The sequence below is a fragment of the Aythya ferina genome (assembly GCF_964211825.1).
Source record: "Aythya ferina genome assembly, chromosome: 2".
Lineage (NCBI taxonomy): Eukaryota > Metazoa > Chordata > Aves > Anseriformes > Anatidae > Aythya > Aythya ferina.
Window position 1 is genome coordinate 90,678,897 of NC_140297.1, and position 20,178 is coordinate 90,699,074.

Genomic DNA, 20,178 nt, shown 5'->3' on the forward strand with positions numbered 1-20,178 from the left:
AACATTTTCACACTGATGCTGGTAGGAATTTTTGCTTCTTCAGTTCTCCCAAAATCCTAATGGAAATAAGTAGATATTACTGACACCCTCAAGAGATGAGTTACAAAAAGGAAAACTAAGAAAAGAAAACATCTTAAGCCAAACCAAACCCAGCACCCTTCTGTTTAGTTACAGAAAATCCTGAGTTGGAAGGGACCCACATGAAACACCAAGTCCGACTCCTGACTCCACACAGGGCAATCAATCTATGAGTTAAACCATATATCTAAAAATCATTGCCCAAACACTTCTCGAATTCCAAGGGCTTTGCTGGCTGTTACTTGGTAACAAGTGGGGAGCGGTGGGGGGGGGGGATGAAAAAACCTGCTCAGATGCTTATAAGCAAAAAAAGGCTAATACTTTACTTTGGTCTTTGTATGGTACAGGACTGGGTTTACTTCAATTAACTAAACTATCAAGTCAGGTAAGAATCCTTACTTATAGTAAAGCTCAAAACAGTTCAGTTGTTTTAGTTCTACTTAGGCTTTTGCCAATATTAGCAGATATAATTTCATTAAATGCATTATTGCAAAAGACCATTTCAGATCATAGAGCTGCTGTTACCTTGTTTAAAGAAAAGGAAAAACTAATACACTTTTCCCAAAGAAATATTCCTTTATACTTGGATAAATATTAATATTTTTAGACAACTAAAAACTCAATTGCTCATCATTTCCTACAGAAATGACTGTTTACCATTGTGTTCAGACATTGAACTTTATTTGAGATAAGCATATTCTGCCAACAGATATATTAAACAAAAATAGAGGAGAAAAGGTACAAATAATTTTGAAAAGGTCTTATTAAAGTTTTCAATATTTTATAAAGTGCAAAGCATTTCTGTAATCTACACACAGCTTTCACATTTAAGTTTGTGTTGTTCTGACTCCAATAAAAACTGAGTAGCACTATTCTAGTCATGTTGCATAAAACCGGAATTTATTACAGATCAAACAAAATGGGGAAAAAACAACACAGAAGTGTTTTATTTGAATCTGCATCTTTCTCTGGGGAGCTGTTCAGCAGAACTATAGGAAAACACTGCTTAGAGTGCTTCTAAGAAGAAGGGGGCAGGGAGAGTGAAGGGGAAACAGCGAAGACTTCATTCCTGTCATAAGATTTACTGACATCCCTTGTGCAGAGGGGATCACTCTTAACCTAGTGATGATAGCAAACATCACTGAAGAATTACAGCACTATAAAACAGTAGCTAAATGGGTGGCCTCAGCTACACTGAGTTCCCAGCTTTCATCTGCGAGCTAAAGGTTAAGAAGGTAGGATCTTTGCAATCCATAATAAAGATTCACTCATTTTTGCTCTACTCACCTTCATGCTACTTTATACATGTTAGGACGATGAATATAATCAGCACTACAAATCTCAAACTCCATCACCATAATAGACTTCCTCCTATCCAACGAGGAGGACACACACATACCCTGCACAACTAGGTGAATGGTTCCCCCTAAATTAATTTTCATTCTAGTCTGTGCCTTTTGTTTGTTTAGCAAAAACTGTAAATTGGGATGACAAGAAGCTTTCTTAAATCTTCAAATTTTTCCAAGAGTTCATCATTTCATTATTTCCTTTTTACCTGTATTCATTCAGCTTCAGTTTTACGTCACTGGTTCTTGTTTAACTTCCAAGAGCTTACCAAAACACTTCTGTTACTGAGGGTTTTTCCCCCCCGGTGTAAACACTTTTAGAATGATCATAACCTTCTCCTTCCTATAACAAAACCAGCAGATAGTAATAAAATGCTGCAGGCAATATAGCCACAGGCATCCAAACACAAAACATTAAGTATTTGCTATGTAAGCAGATCACAAGTGTGTTTAACTGTCAAAATCTTGAGGTTGGGAAAAACTTAATAACTTTTGTTTGGAATTAAAATGAAAATGAAGTTTGACAGAACTTTTAAAATCCTTTTCTAGCAAATGTATACATATTTTTGCTGTGGGAATTTAGTTCGCTATCAAAGAGCATCACTTAGATAGACTGCTGTTTTTCAAAACGGACAACAGATACTATTTGGCATGTTTTATTTTTACTGTTCTAAATAAATTTGTTTTATTTGTTCTGTTGTCTTCAGATTAGCAGGGCCACCTTCTTGCTTGCGATATTCTATATGCAGTGGTATATAAAGATATAAGGAAGTCATTGATTTTGCTTTTCGTCTGATTTGAATTTTGAGATTCCTCGAGCTGAAGCATTGATTGTTTTGTTCCCCCTCGACCCCCCCCCCCCAAAAAATACCCTACCACCTTTAATCATCATGCATTCCTTAAGCTGCAATTCAGCAAGTATTAACAAGTGTCATACTACATGCCTTCAGCCTATGCTGTTACTTCAACACACCTAAAATAAGTGCAAGTCTTCTAGGTAACCCCCTCACATCTTCTTTGGAATTATGAAAAATTCTTGAACTAGACAAGACTATTTCTTGAGGAGAGTTCATCTTGCAAAGAGGTGCACTGCTAATCAATATCTTGTCCTTACCTGCTTTGTGCTACCACATCCAAAGAAGACAGACAGTCATGTCAGCTTCAGTCCTTGAACATCAGTTCACTGTTGCTGAGTTGCTACCCTATGTTTCCTTTCTGGAGAAATTATGGCCTGAGGTGTGAGTCTTCTCCAAGATCTAGAAAACCCCAGAGGATACAGAGAAACCTCCTGTCCCACAAGAACAGAGGGCATCCCTCTGTTCTCCCAGCCCAGCTCAGCCCCCAGCACTACCCCTGTCAGGTCAGGCCCTTAACACCTTTGGTCATTATCACAACCTAGTGTTAAGCAGCTGTAGTGGTTCACGTTGTTCAAGTCCTGGTTCTCCAGGCCTGACGAGTTCTGAAACATTTCAGATAAATTTCCACTGACCTTACATGCTAATTGTTGACTACTACAGTGTTTTGAGAACCTGTAATTGAAAGTTCAATAGCTATTTATTTTACCAGTTACTGCCTCGAACAAAGCAAGGAATACCTGTTTGGGGATTTCAGTTCCTCCAGGAACCCTAGGGGATTCTGCAGTCCCTATGAATTATCTTCAAGACAAAGAGAGAGGTGCTCACATTGGAAAAATTGTAGCAACAGACCTAACATAAATCAATACTGATTTTCTACATCAGTACTAACAATATAATAATTGCTTTTCACAGTTGACAAATACAACAAACAGTTCTCAAATATGCAGATCCAACTATCTAGTGTCTGTAAGAATGAACTCAGAAAGCCAAAATGCAGTTTATGCTTATATAAACAAATACAGCACAAAGCAATACTGCTCATTTATTACAATCCAGTGCAATCTAGCTACTCAGCTCACTAAGGAGTATCTGATGATAGTGTTAGTGCTAATAGTGTTCAGAATATGGTTCAAAAATATGGTTCAGATTTCATATCAAATGATAGTTTTATACAAGCAGATTGTTTGGCCAAAACAACATCTGAAGTGCCCAAGGAATTGTTGTTGAAGGGCATTTTGGTATAGGCTTAAAAAAAAAAAAAAAAAAAAAAAAACTCACCTGTAGAAAAAAAAGTGCAAGCAACAAAGTATTCCAGATGGGTAAATCTCCAGAAACCCCCCCAAGGGCAATGTAATCATTACAGGAGACTTGTTTTAACAGAAAATACAGAGAAGAGGGCTGTTTTTTGTCATTGTTGTTTTTTCTTTAAATCATAATCACAGAAGGTAGCTAGAGATCCTAGTTACCTTAAAACATGCTAGTGACCTCCAGGCACCTCTGCAGATACACAGTTTTGAAGACGTGGAAGCACCAAAGATACCCTAAAAATGGCCAGAAATGAAAGCATGTTGCTGACACTGAGGACTTGGATACTGAGAGGCTCTGGTACTAACTTCATGAAAGACTGGCTCCAGAGGAATGATTAGAAGAAATAAAACTCAAAAGATACACATCCACAGGCTTAGCTGTTTCCTTTTGTTTTCTGAGAGAAGCACAGAGGAAATAAAAATCTTCTGCAAACTTTTAAAATTTATTTTCTTATATGACATATCAACAAATAAAAATTTGCTAGACTAGAGCTTTAGTCTGTAGAATTTGCTATATTGCATAAGCTTATGTATTAACGTGCTATTGCACTGCAGTTTTTCCCCCAATGTGGGCATTTTTACCAAAAAGTAAAACTGGTATTTCTCACTAAAACATCTTTTGAGACTAAAAGCTAAACCAGCTAAAGGCTATTGGCAAGAGATTAGACAGTTTGTTTAAAGGAATACATAACGATCAAAAGACTGATTTTTGCTTTTGTTTGGGATGGGCAGGGAGGGTTGTTTGTTTGTTTTCCCTCACCACAAATAAATCCCAACAAAGCAAAATGACAAAGGTCAACCCTGTCCCTAAAGGAATATGTTTGGATAATTTCTTCCCCAACACAAATAGAGTAAACATATACTAACAGTCAAAAAAAGAGCTCCTGCAGTATGGCACAGAATAAATCTGTTAAACGTGAAAGCAGCTGAACACTCAGAATTGCTACCAAATAATGCCAAGAAAAGAAGAAATATAAAACTGAAGTGACTTCCAAAGCTCATGCACTATCCAGTCGTACTGTTGTTATAGGCAACATCTATTGTTTAACCTACGACAGATTCATTCTGTTGGTCTGAAGTTATTATGAGTAACAAGCTTTGGGGAAAACCAGCTTCTTTTAATTCCTTCTATGAAGTGACAGCAAAGTTCTTCTTAGCCCATGATGTCACCCAAAGGCAGACAAAGAACAGGACATCTAGCTGTTCCATTGCAGGAGTTTTTCATTACCACCTCAGCTATGGAAAGACAATGGAAATCTATTTGCCAGAGGACAAGACGAGAATCCTCTTTCATCTCAGTTCAACTTAACCTGCTTTGTCTTCTCCCCCATTTTGTTTCCTGAGGCTTCTCATTCTTTATAGGGTGATAAATCCAGGAGGCACTGAAGGAAAAAAAAAAAAGGGGGGGGGGCAAACACATGAACAAAAAAAGAATTAACAGAAAGTGTTGTTTCCTGGAAACAGAAGAAACTGAGTGCTACATCTTTTTTATACAAGTTCCCTATGTATTGCCTTGCTAAAGAAGCCATCAGTTCTTGGAACAACTCGGTTTGCTGATTTTAAAAGAAATAAAAGAACTGGAGGAAAAAAAAAAAAATGCACAAAACACACACAGACCAGTCCCTGGGGAGAAATAACATCATGCTGCAGTACAGGCTGGGAAAAGGTGATTCCACTAAAACATAGAAAAAAAAGTGATCTGTTTACTCGGAAGGTGATCAAACAGAGGAACGGGTTGCTCAGAGAAGTCACAGAGTCTCTATCCCTGGAGAAATTCAAAACACGAATGTCTCAAACATCTGCTCTGAGCTTATCAGGCTCTAACTAGAGGTGTTGGACTGAATGATCTGCAAGGGCTTCCACCAAATTGAGCGATTTCGTGACTGGAAGGTAAAAAGAAGTAGTCTGACTGAGGTGGAACATTGCACACCTAGTGACAGTAAGGCACAGAAATCCTCCATTTTCCTTTTTTTTTTTTTTTTTTTTTTTTTTTAAAAATGACTGTTGTTGTTGAATTACAACAGAAAAACAAGTTCTTCATTCTAAGCCCTATCTTTAAAATCTTTATGATGGTGAGATGCCAGATTGTGAGAACTGGGCTTGGGCTACATTGAGATAGCATGCTGTATTCTCTCTGCTGGACATTAATAATGCTGGACATTATTTTGTGAGTTAACCAGAGATCAGATGTTAGTTCATGGAGGCAAAAGAAAACTCCAACAGAGTACTAGCTGTTAGCATTTTCTTACAAGATATAAATGATATTACAGTGATTTTACGGTGTTATCGTGATCACATACAAGATTGATATGTATTTTTCAACTAGGTAGTGATATTTTTTTACAGTTCATGTACAATACAAGATGCTCTTGTGCAGCTATAAAAAGAAAGTTTTAGAAAATTAAATATTTTAAGAACCTGAAAACAGGTAAAAAGCAGTGTATTAATTTTGTTGTGCTCCCACACCAGTGTCATTTTTACCCAGAACCTTGTAGTGAATCAAATGCCACTGAGACTGTATTTGAGCATCTTCAAATACTGGATGCCTTGGGAAGTTACTTGAAACACTGGGTATGCTGGGAAGTAAAGCTTATTATACTCATTGAACAGAATGAAGAAATCTCCAATGCTACTTCTCCCCAGCCACTGGAGTGAGCAGCACAACACAAAGCAATTCATATATTCTTAGAGTGGCTTTACTCTCCATAAAATGCTCAGAATTCAAACAAAGTGTTATTTTCTGGTCATCTCCACTTGCTGTACTTTCAAAGCACGCTAGCTAGCTTTCTTTTGGATGATACTACACCCACAGGTGCAGTTAAACAACTAAGGGAACCTGACTAGAGGAAAAACCCTTGAAGGGTATATAGTTTGGCTACATGATCCACAGCAGCAACTTTTAGCATTACAGATTTGCTCCTTTTAGGCTGCACTGCTTGCAAAGGTAGACACAGCCTTATTCTAGCAGAGGTGGCTGGCAAAGGTAACCCAAGAGCACAAACATAAGAAGCATAAGAGCACAAACAACACAGGAATTCCTGTGCATCTCGTACACAGCTTCCAACAGAGCAGGAAGCCTCAGAACTCCTTCACGTCAGAGTTTCAGCCTTCGACCCTGCTGACAATTTTGGAGGTGCAGAGAGTGTGCCCAGAAAAATACCCAAGTTCCTCACAAGGAAGAAAGGAGGGCTTAACAAATGAAAAATAAGCTAAGTAACAATTTGTTGATTAAATCACTGACTGAAATGATCTGATTGATCCTCACTCAGGAAGCTCCTTGTGGGAAAGCATCTCAAGGATCTAAGCATGAGTTAAGATAATTTCGGTATCCGTAAGCTGCAAGTACTGACAAAATTCTCTTGTAACACTCGTGTCACTTTCAGTGTTGCTGTGTGGCACATAAACACATTTCTGCAACTACCTAGTTTGAGTGTTAGCTGTTATTCCACAGGCTAAGCACGAATCAAAGATCTTCATGAACTGCTGGTCAAGCTGTTGAAGACTGAGGAGCATTCAGACTGAAGCCAACTCTCCTCATGCACCTAGGGACTTCAATAACCCCCACCACTGGATGACTAAGGCAAGATCTGCCACAAACACACTCATGCTCTCACACACATACACCTAGAATACCTTCAGGAAACATGTAGGTGTTTCCATGTAAAACAAACTCTATTAGAAGCAAGGTCCTAAACTGCACATTCAGAACGGATCCCAGTAATGCAAGTCAATGCCATTATATTCCTTACCTCAAAGGAACTAAACCGAAGGCTTAATGCCAGCTCAGTTAAGAGCCATTGAATTGACAGCCCTCTCTTCAGGAAGAAAAGGCCATCCAAATGGCCTCTCAAGTATTAACTCACCAGAAGGATAAAGTCACATGTGGGATAAATGAAACAAACCAGCAATACCCATGGAGTCAAGTAACAGCCACAACTTCCTGACACTAGTGTATCACAGATATTGTATTGCATTTCATGGTACACAGGGAAGAGACAAATTGAAATACCATGGAGACTGTACTAATTTTGTATAATTTCCTACGCTAGCATAGGCAAAAAAATAGCTCTGAGGCTTCTGAGGGCTTGATACATTGCACCATTCTGCATTACAGTGTAAGGCTGACCTGCAGACACACACATTAATGTGATTACACTTCCTTCACTCTTCACGAAAATGAAGAAACCCCATAAATCAGAACTCCTAATGAATTAGAAAAAGACACCATATGCATGCATACACAACAGATAAACTGCAAGACGGTGAAAGCAGTCTACAGAAAAACAAGATGTAGAGCTGAATGTGATTTCCTACAGCAATGCTAAGTATACAGTTCCATTACACATTTCAGCATGTTTTCAAGTCATTTTTCCTAAAATAATCCCCCTCATGCAAGCACTCTTGTTGAACGACACAGAACTGTTTAGAGAGGCTTTTTTATTATTATAGATGTAGTACTTAGCACTTCTTCCCCATTTGAAATAATGGTCTGCTTTTGTCACACAGAAAAGCTTCAGACACATTTACATCTTTATACATTTTCAGATATAATCATAACCCATTATTTATGGGGGAAAAATAATCACCATCCCAGGACATTTCAAATTTAAATTCTGATTTTATAGCTACAGTAAAATACCATCTGTCTCATCAAGCTAGAGAGACTACTAAAGAATCAAGGTGAACAGTTGCACAGTAACAGGACAGCAGAAGAAGCATGCTTTCCTAATGAGTTTGGATTTGGGCTCAGTCTCACACTTACTACTTACTGCTCTCTATCCATATCCATGCATACTGTCAGCTCTGACTTCAGTACTACAATTGCTGCTGCCTCTGAAGCAAGCATAAGAAATCTAAAGCAGAGGAATCCTCATCTTTATTTATTTAATAGCAGGCATATTTTTCTTCACTTAAAAACAAAGAGTAGAAAAAAAAAATAAAAGAATGAGTTACTGTAATCTACTTCTACATTAACACTAATACAAAATATGGATTGTTTGTCCCTCGTATTCCTGCTGAACTCAGTACAACAAGAAACGCCAGTTAGGTGACGGGGAAACCCTGGCTGCATGTACAGACTGGGCGATGAGACGCTGGAGAGCAGCCTAGAAGAGAGGGATCTGGGGGTCGTGGTAGACAGCAAGTTGAATATGAGCCAGCAGTGTGCCCTGGCAGCCAGGAGGGCCAACCGTGTCCTGGGGTGCATCAAGTACGGCATCGCTAGTAGGTCAAGGGAGGTGATTGTCCCGCTCTACTCTGCGCTGGTGCGGCCTCACCTCGAGTACTGTGTGCAGTTCTGGGCACCACAGTATAAAAAGGACATGAAACTGTTGGAAAGTGTCCAGAGGAGGGCTACGAAGATGGTGAAAGGCCTGGAGGGGAAGACGTACGAGGAACGGCTGAGGTCACTGGGCCTGTTCAGCCTGGAGAAGAGGAGGCTGAGGGGAGACCTCATCACAGTCTACAACTTCCTCGTAAGGGGGTGTCGAGAGGCAGGAGACCTTTTCTCCATTAACACCAGTGACAGGACCCGCGGGAACGGGGTTAAGCTGAGGCAGGGGAAATTTAGGCTGGACGTCAGGAGGGGGTTCTTCACAGAGAGGGTGGTTGCACACTGGAACAGGCTCCCCAGGGAAGTGGTCACTGCACCGAGCCTGTCTGAATTTAAGAAGAGATTGGACTGTGCACTTAGGCACACGGTCTGAACTTTTGGGTAGACCTGTGCGGTGTCAAGAGTTGGACTTGATGATCCTTAAGGGTCCCTTCCAACTCAGGATATTCTATGATTCTATGTTGCGGTCTAGCCCCAGCAGGCAGCTCAGCACCACCTCACCACTCACTCACACTCACCCCAGATGAGATGGGGGAGTGAATTGGAAAGGTAAAAGCACAAGAATTCATGGGTTGGGATAAAGATGTTTTACTAGGTAAAGCAAAAACTGCGTGCACGAGCAAAGAAAACCATGGAATACATTTGCTACTTCCCATCAACAGGAATTGGCTGAACGCCAGCCAGGAAAGCAGGGCTCATGCATAACAATTTCTTGAAATGGCAAACACCATCACTCGAAACATTCCCCCTTACTCCTTCTTTACAAAACCCTTTATTGCTCAGCACGATGCCGTATGGTCTGCAACATCCCTTTGGCCAGGCTGGGTCACCTGTCCAGGGTCTGTCCCCTCCCAGCTCCTGCTGCACCCCCAGCCTCCTCGCTGGCAGGGCAGCACGAGAAGCTGAAAAGCCCTTGGCTCTGAACCCCATTCAGACTTGCTATTTATTCATTCTCATCTGTCAGCGCAGATCTGTCTTCAGTTAGTGACATGAATCACTTCCATTAAGGAAAAGTGTGGAAAACAAAATATGGTATTTGTACAAATCAGAGAACAGTCAACACACCTGAACTACCAGAAACAATGATTCCTGATCATCACACCTGTCATATTCCTTTGCAGATTGGCAAGCCCCACATTTCTTTGGGGTTAATTGATATATCCTGTGTATTGCACCGCCTTTACTACCTTGCTCCTTCTTCCATGTTAACCAAGTCAGAGCTAATAACAAAGATGCTTAAACATATCATTGTAAACATAATAATGGACATAAAATATATGTCAGCACCACACACACACAGAAAAGGTGAAAGATGTTCCACTAAACTGACATCTTTTTCAGAGTTTCTGTAACCTCTGAAGATGGAAGGCATCCATCTCCACAGCCCCATTCTGCTACTTAAATTGGAGACCAATTGTGAAATTCCTTGCCAAGGATATAGTACATATAAAAAATCTACACTAGACACATTCATGCAAGAAAATCTAGTACAGGTTAAGGATGGAGAAACCACAAGTGGCACAGGAAGTGCCTAAGAAAGACCAAAACTGGATAAGAATTAGGAATAAATATCAGAGACTGTATAAAAAAAAAGGTTAAAAAAAAAAAAAAAAAAAGCTCTGCTCTTGTACTCCTCAGGTACATGTTTTTAGCCATTTAATCAGAGATAAACAAGGATGAGTAAAAAAGGATTAGGTTTGATCCAATACATATACTCCTGTGGTCTATGTTTTAACATGGAAAAAAGATTTTTTTTCCCTCACACGTGGACAGTTCAGACTTCTGGATATCAACATCAGCTCTTGGTTAGTAAAGATACTAGCCAGTAAAAATTGCCATTTAAAAAGGAAGTAAACATTAACAGCATTGCAAGTCATGAGAAATATAGAAAGCAGTGTTCTCTATTGCTCTGTGAGTAGTTTCCTTTCTCAATCCAACAAACGTCTGAGAAGGGTTTGCCCCAAAGGAAACATCCCAAAATCTTCTGCCCATTTCACCTCAAATCAATGGAGTGAAAAATAACGTGTCACTTCTTCAAACATATGCCTGTCAGTTCCTGTCCTCCCTTCAGCCCAAATGACTGAAACTGATAACTTGGTCAGCTGTGTCTCTCATGTTGTCCTCAGTATTGTTTTGCTCATATCTGACTAAATCTGTAAGACATATCCCCCAGATGTCATTGTTTCCTAATGACAGCCGCCCTGTGCATATGACATTATGGCTCTCCAATTCCACCTGGGAACACAGCCCTTTTTCTTCTGTTTTATGCCTCTGAAATACCACACCCACAACCAGCATATTCACAGTGGTGTTGGAGTCATGGAAACCTTTATCAGTTTACCTGTAATAACTCCGCTTATCAGTCCCAGCCATGCAGTCAAGCACAGCTGCTGACAATAACTAGCATCTCTGGCTCTCTGACACATTTCTGGTAAACCTGAAAATATTGCCCCATAGTTCATCATTCCTCTCATTGCAATGAGGCCCAAAGTCATCCTCAGATTTAGATGCCCAAGGCAATACATAAAAACAGATGAAATGTTTTTCTGCACTAACTCAGAACAATGAAGACTAAGGAACTTATGTTTTCAATATATATCAATACTTCAAATTAAGACCTCCAAGTACAACTAGATCTATATTCTATTTTTGACATATTCTACCTTCACCTCCCTGTTATCTTAAAGAAGATTAAAAGCACTGCTTTGTTTGTATACATATTCAAAAACAGAGACAAAGCCAGCCCATCCAAAAGCACATTTATGTGCATCTGTTTTGATATCTGTAACAGTGCTTACCACAAGGAGAATTTAATGACTTTTAAGCTGTCCTTATCCTCATTCAATTTATTGCCTAAACGCTCTTCAAAACTCATTCCCACCAACTCCACTTTCTTTTCATGTGAAATTCTCCATAACAAGCTTCTCAAGCTGTGTTTTCTCAGTTTCCATACTCATAAAAAGGGAAGAGGTACACAGAAGTGCGCGTATGTACACATGTTCAGAAAACAGATTTTAGTGGCAGAAAGTTATTCATTTGTTGTTTTACAGATGCCTTCCTCGTAGAAACAAGCATCCCTTCCGAACAGCTGGCAGTGCTCCACAGAACAGCACTTACTTGTCCACTGACTACCATGTAAGAACGTCTGGTACAAAAAAAAATTAGCTGAAATCATTAAATAATTACTCTGTCCTGCTATATATAAAGCATCCAATAAATTGAGATTTTGACATTGGAAGTCTTTATCTCAAAAATCTTTTTGTCATTACAACTTAAATAGCTCTCCCGGGTGTACTGAAGACTTACTCATTTGTGCACAGCTGAAGCATTCCTTTGCTTGCAATATAATCCTTAACTGTCAGTGTCTGAGTGATAGCAATTACTTTATGCAATGCAACTTTTAAGTGATTCAACTATTCAGAGCAGTGCAAAAAGAGAATTCAAATGACATATAATTTTCAAGTATCAAACTCCTGTGTTCTTCCTGCAGTTAAGAAAGGTGCTGCTGAAAGGGAATGGTTTGCCACTGCCTTCCCATTAGGGGGTTGTTGTTTTTTTTAAGTTTTAATTTTTTTTTTTAAATGCACTCAAGATTCTCCACTAGGCTACAGGGCTTGTGGACTTGTACCTTTATGCTTAATTACAAAAATATGGACTAGGGACAGTGTTGTCTCTTGTAGCATGTGTTTAAGGGCAGTAAATGCAACAAGATCAGAGTTGAGAACTGAGCAAAGCAGTTTTACGATGACCAATATCATGCTTCATTTCTGTACAAGACAGTAAATAGTAAGGAGGACTATGAGTTGGACAGAGCAAGTCTTAGAGATCACAACGGAAAGCCTTATTTCTGTAATCCTGGATGGACTTGGATTAGTCAGATTTTGAGGTAGCATTATTGCTCTGTGGTTCTTTTAGACCACTTCATCTACTTTTAATATATACTTTTTAAATTCTTTCATCAAGCTTCAGTTGAATACAACTTCTATTTTTCATGTATACAAACATTACAGTGATATCTCCTCTGCAGAATGCAGGACTTTCATCTTGCAATTTTTGGTCCATGGGCTTTCTGGACTTAGGTGATATAGGATATAGACAGAAGTCTTGGCCTCACTGTACCAACAGGACCCTTGTAATGGATCTCATCTGGATCACAGTTTCAGCATCCATTTAAGATTAAGAGTAAGGTGAGCTGTCAAATATTTTCAAGGCTTTGGCCTCCTTTGCTGCAAGGAGGCAATGAATTGAGCTAAACTGGTATCACTGTGGAAGAAACATGCTAAACAGTCACATGCACAGAGCCCCATGGAACAACAGGTTTTGATCAATAATTGTGGATTTGACAAAAATAATAACGATAACAAAGTATAATGGAAATAAGTGAGTGCCTTCAAATCTGTGGGTCCATAGGCAATGTTGTTATAACTTTTCTCTCTGAAGTTTCCACACACACCCTCTCCCCTGCTTTCACAAACACAATCTAACTGTTAGAAGGCATTTGACCAGATTTTTCCTTCCTTCTGGTATCACACGAACAATGCAGCAACCAGAGCACAGCCACCAGAAAGAAAGTTGAAGGAAGTAAGTAGATTTTATATGGAAACATAGAAAACAGTAATGAAAAAGTACTTTCAGAGATGCACTTTACTTTAAAGGTTACAGAAGGCTAGCTCCGTGCCCTTAGGAAGAGAAAGGCATTCCCTTCTCCTCCCAGTTCGTACCACGGTTTGATGCTCTTGGGTCTTTCCAACTCCCCTACCTAGAGATTGATGTTCTGCATTTACTGAGGCCATTTTTCTCAACATTAAGTGTATTAAAAAAATGCACACACACGGTAGCTTCACTGCTGGTAGAACAGAAAAGCCTCTTTTCATTTTCTTAACGTTTTCAGTAGAACTCTACATTTTTCTCTTTAATGGCAGAGCATAAGTATATACTTTTAACTTTTATTTCTTGCCTGTAGGTTTCCCTAGGGTTTCTGCAAGAAGACAGTCATTTTACTTCCACAGTAACCTTTCAAGATGCAATCACACAGCAGCCAATATGAAACATCTGGACAAAGTACTCAGAGAGCAAAGAGAAGGCTCCCCCACAGTAAAAGGATTGGTATGACTGTCATCATTTTAGCCTTAAAAAAGTTAGAGTATTAGCTGTAACTATTTCGTAATATATTTGTCTTGCCTGTCTTCTGTTCAAAAGACTAAAAGAAGTTTCCTGTACAAGTTAATTAGGCAAGAAAAAAATATTATCCTCTAATATGCATCATAAAAAGGGCTTTTATATATATAAAGTTTGGTGACAGACAGTAAACACTTTCACAGCATTATGCCTGCAAAATGCATCCTAAATGACTGAGCAAGGGAAGGGGAAAGAAATGAAGAAATGTCAAAGACAATTAATTCATAGGTACAGATGAATTCTGCCAGAGTTCTACAAGTTCATATACTTAGAGAGACAGCACTTTTGCTTATTGCCCAAGCCCTTCGTTCCTACAATAAATAATAATCTCTACTGGAAGCACTGCCTTTACACATGCAATTAAGTACAGTTATTTTACACGCACACGTAGCTGTTCTATGGAGGGACACTCAATGCTTCTACTACCTCCACGATGAAGGTGAAGATCTAGAATCATGTAGAAGCTGTGTCTACTTAAATTGATTCATCTCAGGTGCCAAGCAATTTAGGAATACAGCCTTATTTTTAAAAACATCAAATCCTTTAAAAGGCTTACTTCTCATTGGGGGTGGAAAAAAAAAAAAAAAGATAGGAGTTTAGGACTTACTCAGTAGCTAATGCACTTTAGATACTATCTGCTTTTATTGACAAAAGCTTACTTTACAAGTTTTACTATATAAATTAGGCTCTCAGTCCCACACTGCACCCTCCTCATTTCCCCATATTGTCTGGTATGGTTCTCCTTTCAAAGTGTTTTAGCTTAAGTAGGAACAAAGCTTTGAATAGAAGGTCTTCAAAAGATGAAAAACTGAGAACAAATGCTCTTTGAACAAGTCACTGTGCAGATTTTTAATGTAGTTGCTGTTGCTGTTCACACTCCACTTATTTTGGCAGCTTGCTTAAAGAGGCAGAGATTCCAACCCAATCTGCTCGAGTGCATACATTTGTACTGGTCAGAACTGTGATGTTAGTCAAACTACAGGATCGCGATTCAGTTTAGCATAAGATCCCTTGGAAGACATGAAGGACAAAGCTAACTGAAAGCCACAATACTTAGTCTGACTTGCTATTAGGAGCTGATTTGTGCTATGGGAGAGATGCTTCTTATAATACCATTTATACACAAAAAAATCCCTCTGAAGTTTCCTCAACTGAATCGAAATTAAGCAGTGTTTTATTTCCTTTTATCATTGCTATTTTCTCCCCTGATAGAGCAAACAGCATTTCCTGGATGCTCAAATAATACAGATTTAGGAGGAAGTCTTGGTTGGTGGGTCTACTCCAAGGAGTATTTTATTGCATCACTCCTTTGCCTACAAGACTCAGAAGTAAGAAAAGCCAATAAATTACCTGGCCTCTCTGTACCTCAGAGTGCTCAGATTTCTCCAGCCACAACAAGAAATACAAAGCACGACACATTTGTACGTTTTGGAACTCACCAGCCGCACAACATTTACGAACCGTGACAGTTCAGAAATACTCTCGTCACTCTGCAAGATGATTTTCACACACATTGACCTAGACTATTCATGATTTACACTTAGGTATGTTAAAACCTTAAAACCCCACAAAACATGAAAGCATAGGCTGAGTTTTTTTTCCCTCATTGATCTATAGTTCGTATAGCACTTTTCTACACATCGAGGTTAAAAGTAAAGAACTATGCAAAACACGTGAATTAAAGTCACTCATCTGCAATACTCAAGCTCTGTCATCAGAACAGGATGAAGGTAATAAAGGCAAAAAAATGTGGCATCTAGGTGGCAGAGGAATTTCCCCTTTGTGGCTAATCAACTGTAAAGCTGGATACATTAAGTTGTCTGTAGCTACAGCAGTCAAAGACCTCTTCACTCCGTTCAAGAATTTTAAACACATATTTAATATTTAACTAGTTCTTCAGTGAAAGCATAATCTAAATGCTGCTCTTGACTGCCAAAGATGGTTTCAGGGAATGGAAATCAAGGCAGAATTTGGAGCATTCATCCTTGAGGCAGATCCTCATCCTGGGTGACTAGGCAAGACAGAAAGAAAAAGGTTGGACTTTTTCTAAAAATATCACTAAAACTGTGTCTGCATTGTTTCCTGCCCAATCTGTTTCGTTGCTTTGCTAATAACAGTGAAGTTTTGTTTAGCTAAGGCAAAAGATATAGAAAACATTAATTTTCTTCACAAAATATCACTCTGTTCTCATTCTGATTTTGTTTTCCTTTCAGACAGAATCACAGCAGAAGAGTGGAGCTTAAGAAAGATTATCTGTGCTTATTTTGCTGCTTCAGCTTAAACACTCATTTACTATAGAACAGAGAAAAAAAAGGAGAAAATAAGGATGACAAGAACAGTAATAGTAAAGGACTTAGTATTACAGTTCAGTAGCAATTTTATTATAAGTAAAAATTAGCATTCACAAGATTAGGATGAAATACAGGTAAGGCTCTGGACTTGGTTTGCTTGTAAACCAGAACTAAATCTATACTTAAAATAAAGAAATAAATAAATTGAAAAGTGGAACTGGACACTCTCCAGTCCCTTAAGAGCTGAACACTATATTTTACTCAAATAATAAATATATTTTACTCACAACTTATTTTCATGCTTCTGCACTCCCAACATAGCTGTGGAAATTCACAGAAACAGATGGCAGGAGAGGGTTAATTTCTTTCCTCAACATTTAAAATATTAACATTTACCTGTAGATTAAAATCTATTTATAACAAATGCAGTGTCACCAATGTCATCTTATACTAATCACTGGCAAATTACATGATTATACACAGATTCTAAGGATGCAGAAGTGAAATTGATCAAGATGTCACTCTTTCATATTAAACACCTGACTCATTCATTGCATCTCCAGGGTACCACTTAGCAAAAATAACTAATCCAGCTTTGTCTGTTACTTCCACTGTTTCCCTTTATTAGATATAAATTATTAATGCAATAAAACTAGGAGAAACTTCTCACAGAATTGCAATTAAATATAAAATAGATGAGGTTTCAGGAACTGAAGCAAAACATAAACGTATGGAGTTGTTCGAAAGTCACCCCAAAGAGAGTAAAACCAAACTTCCTTAATAAAATTAATCCATTATGTGTCCTCCAACAATGAATGGATACAATTTATTCTATACAACAGCAAGTAAATAAATAAATGAGCTGGAGCCTTGGGTAGAAACAAAAACAACACAATTTTTTAAAACGTGGAAACAGCAGCTCTTTTAACAGGAAGATAGAACTATTTCCTTGTAGTTTGGCTTCATTACTGAAGTAAATCCCTCTCCAGTAGATCTTTGTGTTATATTTTTTGGCAGTGCATTTTCTAAAAATCAGAATCAGCAGTGGCACACCACTCACTTCCAAAACTTGCACAAAAGCTGCATTAACAATTTTTCCTGTGGTCTCCTTCTGTTTTCAGAAACAGACCTAACTTCTTTTCAAGACAAGCTAAGCCAGTCCAGCAATACAGATTTTAATTCCCCAAACACAGCAGTTACTGGAGAACAGCACAGACAGGTCACCCGCACTGCAGAAAGGGATGCAGCCCACCCCAGAAGTTGTCCTGTGCCCAGCACCAGCACTCTTTTAGTCAGAGTGCAGGGGGTGGTGAATCAGCATCAAAGAATAGTGGTAGGGGAGGTTTGGTTTGTGTGATCCTTACAGTTGCCTTGGAGCCAACTTATTGCTTAAACCTTGTTTTAAAGGTTTGTTTTAAAGGAAAAATGGTGCAGAGGTATTAAAGCAAAGATATTCCACATGTACAATGACACAAGTGAGGTCACCCACCAGGGGAAAGGAGCAGACTTTACAGTGGGTAGGAGGAAAAGTGCAGAGGAAGACCACACACGAAAAAGATGAAACTCCAAATAATGAAACATAACTCCACAAGTTCGTCTTTTGTCCACAGAGAAAAATAAGATGACAAGCTGGATACACAGAATAGTTTTTGCATAATTCTGTTTCACAGGAGATACATCTGTTTATTCCCCCCGATTTCAGTTCATGCTAATTACAGCAAGCTCCTTTTGAAGTATGGCTTACCTATGGGTATAAATACAAGTTGTGCCTGCATTGTCATTTCCTCTGAATAGAGCATACCAAGTACGATGGAAGCTATTAGAAAATGCATTTAAGAATTGATCAAACAAACAAACAAAAGCCTGAACAGCATTTCCTGCTTCGATTGCTATTATTCACAGCAAAGGCATTTTGCTGCCAGGAAATTATCATATCAAGGAACTCTATTATCTCAGGCCATAACTTGCACATTTCAGTTCAAATTCTAGATTTTTGTCTGGGTGCAAAGTTGTGCTGTTAATAAATGTGGTTTAAAGTTTACTTCATACATACACAAAAATGAAACTAAACTTTTGAAGAGAATACAGAAATAGCACTATAAAAACAGAGTTTAGCTGAAATGAGCATCAAATATCAGTGATTGCATTTTTGTGCAACATTTTCAAAAAAATATAATGTGCGAACCCATCACCACAGAGCAAAGCTTGGTATTCACATCGAAATCTATGATCATACAGTCATTCATGTAGAATCAACATAAAAAAGCATCAGGTTCTGCATCCAGAGTTGGCCAAGTTTTGAATCTCCACATGCCTTTCTTCAGGTCATTAGTCTTTTACCATTGGTTCAAAAATTGCTATATAATCAGAAATACATGAGCGCATATATAGCTCTCCAGAAGGAATATATCTTCATTACATACCTAGTATTAATAAATATCTATCATTGGGGGGGAAAAAAAAATCTGTTAATAGAAGGACATTACAGACTAATCAAGGTGTCCTTGGCTGACTTACACAGTGGTATTTCATGTAATGAGGACCATGACAAAGTTTGTGTTCCAAAACATTTTATGTCATTTTAACCTTGCCACAGGCAGCAAGGTTGGTGTTAATCACTCCAGTCAAAGCCATTAACTTTGAAAAGCTAAGAGCTAAAAAAAATTACATTACTGAACTCGACAAAATACCAGATGTTAATACGTAGGCTCTTTAGCTGAATTCATTACTCAGACACTGCACAACGTGGGTCTCGGAGCAGCAGCAGCAGCCTTACAGGGCACTGCATTCTGTTTCAGAGCAGAATCCGTTCTGTAACATCCTTTGTGAAACAAACTGGTCAACCACAGGAAAATTTCAATTCCCCTGTAGCGCAGGGTATTGCACATAATGAAGGAAGACAAATGATTTAATCCATTATTTATTGTTCACTGTCTATTCTCTACATTAGCGGTTTGCAAACTTTCTTTGATTACACTCTTATTAGTAAAAAAAAAAAATCACTACATACATCTTAGTATATTGATTTCTTCAAAAATTGCATACATATAGAACTGTACTAATATATTATGTACATTATAAAACACAATAAAAAGAATGAGATAAAGATGAAATAAACACTAGTTTTAACTTGTACTTAAAAAAAAAAAAAAATCAAATATGTAGCTGCAGACTATAAAATGCCAGAGATAATATTATCTCAATCAACTAAGTAACTAGAGGAACAATAATATGTGTAATTTTTAAAGGCTGCATAACAGCAAGTGTACACACAGAAAAATCTTACTAGATGTATACTAAAGTAATGATTAAAAAAAGCCCAGTGAGACCTCATGTACTTTTAATCTCCGGAAGTATTATTTTTGTCCTGAGTACCTAAACTGCTACACCACAGGTCAGTTGCTCTACAGAACAATGAAAATAAGGTCTCAGAATCGTATTGCTTATATCTTCAAAGCATCATCAACCAAAATGCACACTACCAACAGAAAAATTCTTCAGTTCTTCACACAGCCACCAACTCCAAGAAGCGAGGATGTTGCTTGCTCGCTAAATAAAAATGTATGATTTGGATGGGATCCAAAGCCCTCTCATTACAGGCAATGACTTCATAAATTTAACAATCAAGCCCTTGAATTTCATTAACAGAAGGCGAAGAAAAAAAAAAAAAAAGGCATAGACCAAAGCTTTTGATAGTGGCATTCATGCTCCACAGAGGCTGTGTCATCAAGATCACTTTTTAAAGTGATATTCAGTATTCTACTCATTAGCATCTCTCAAGGCCTTGTT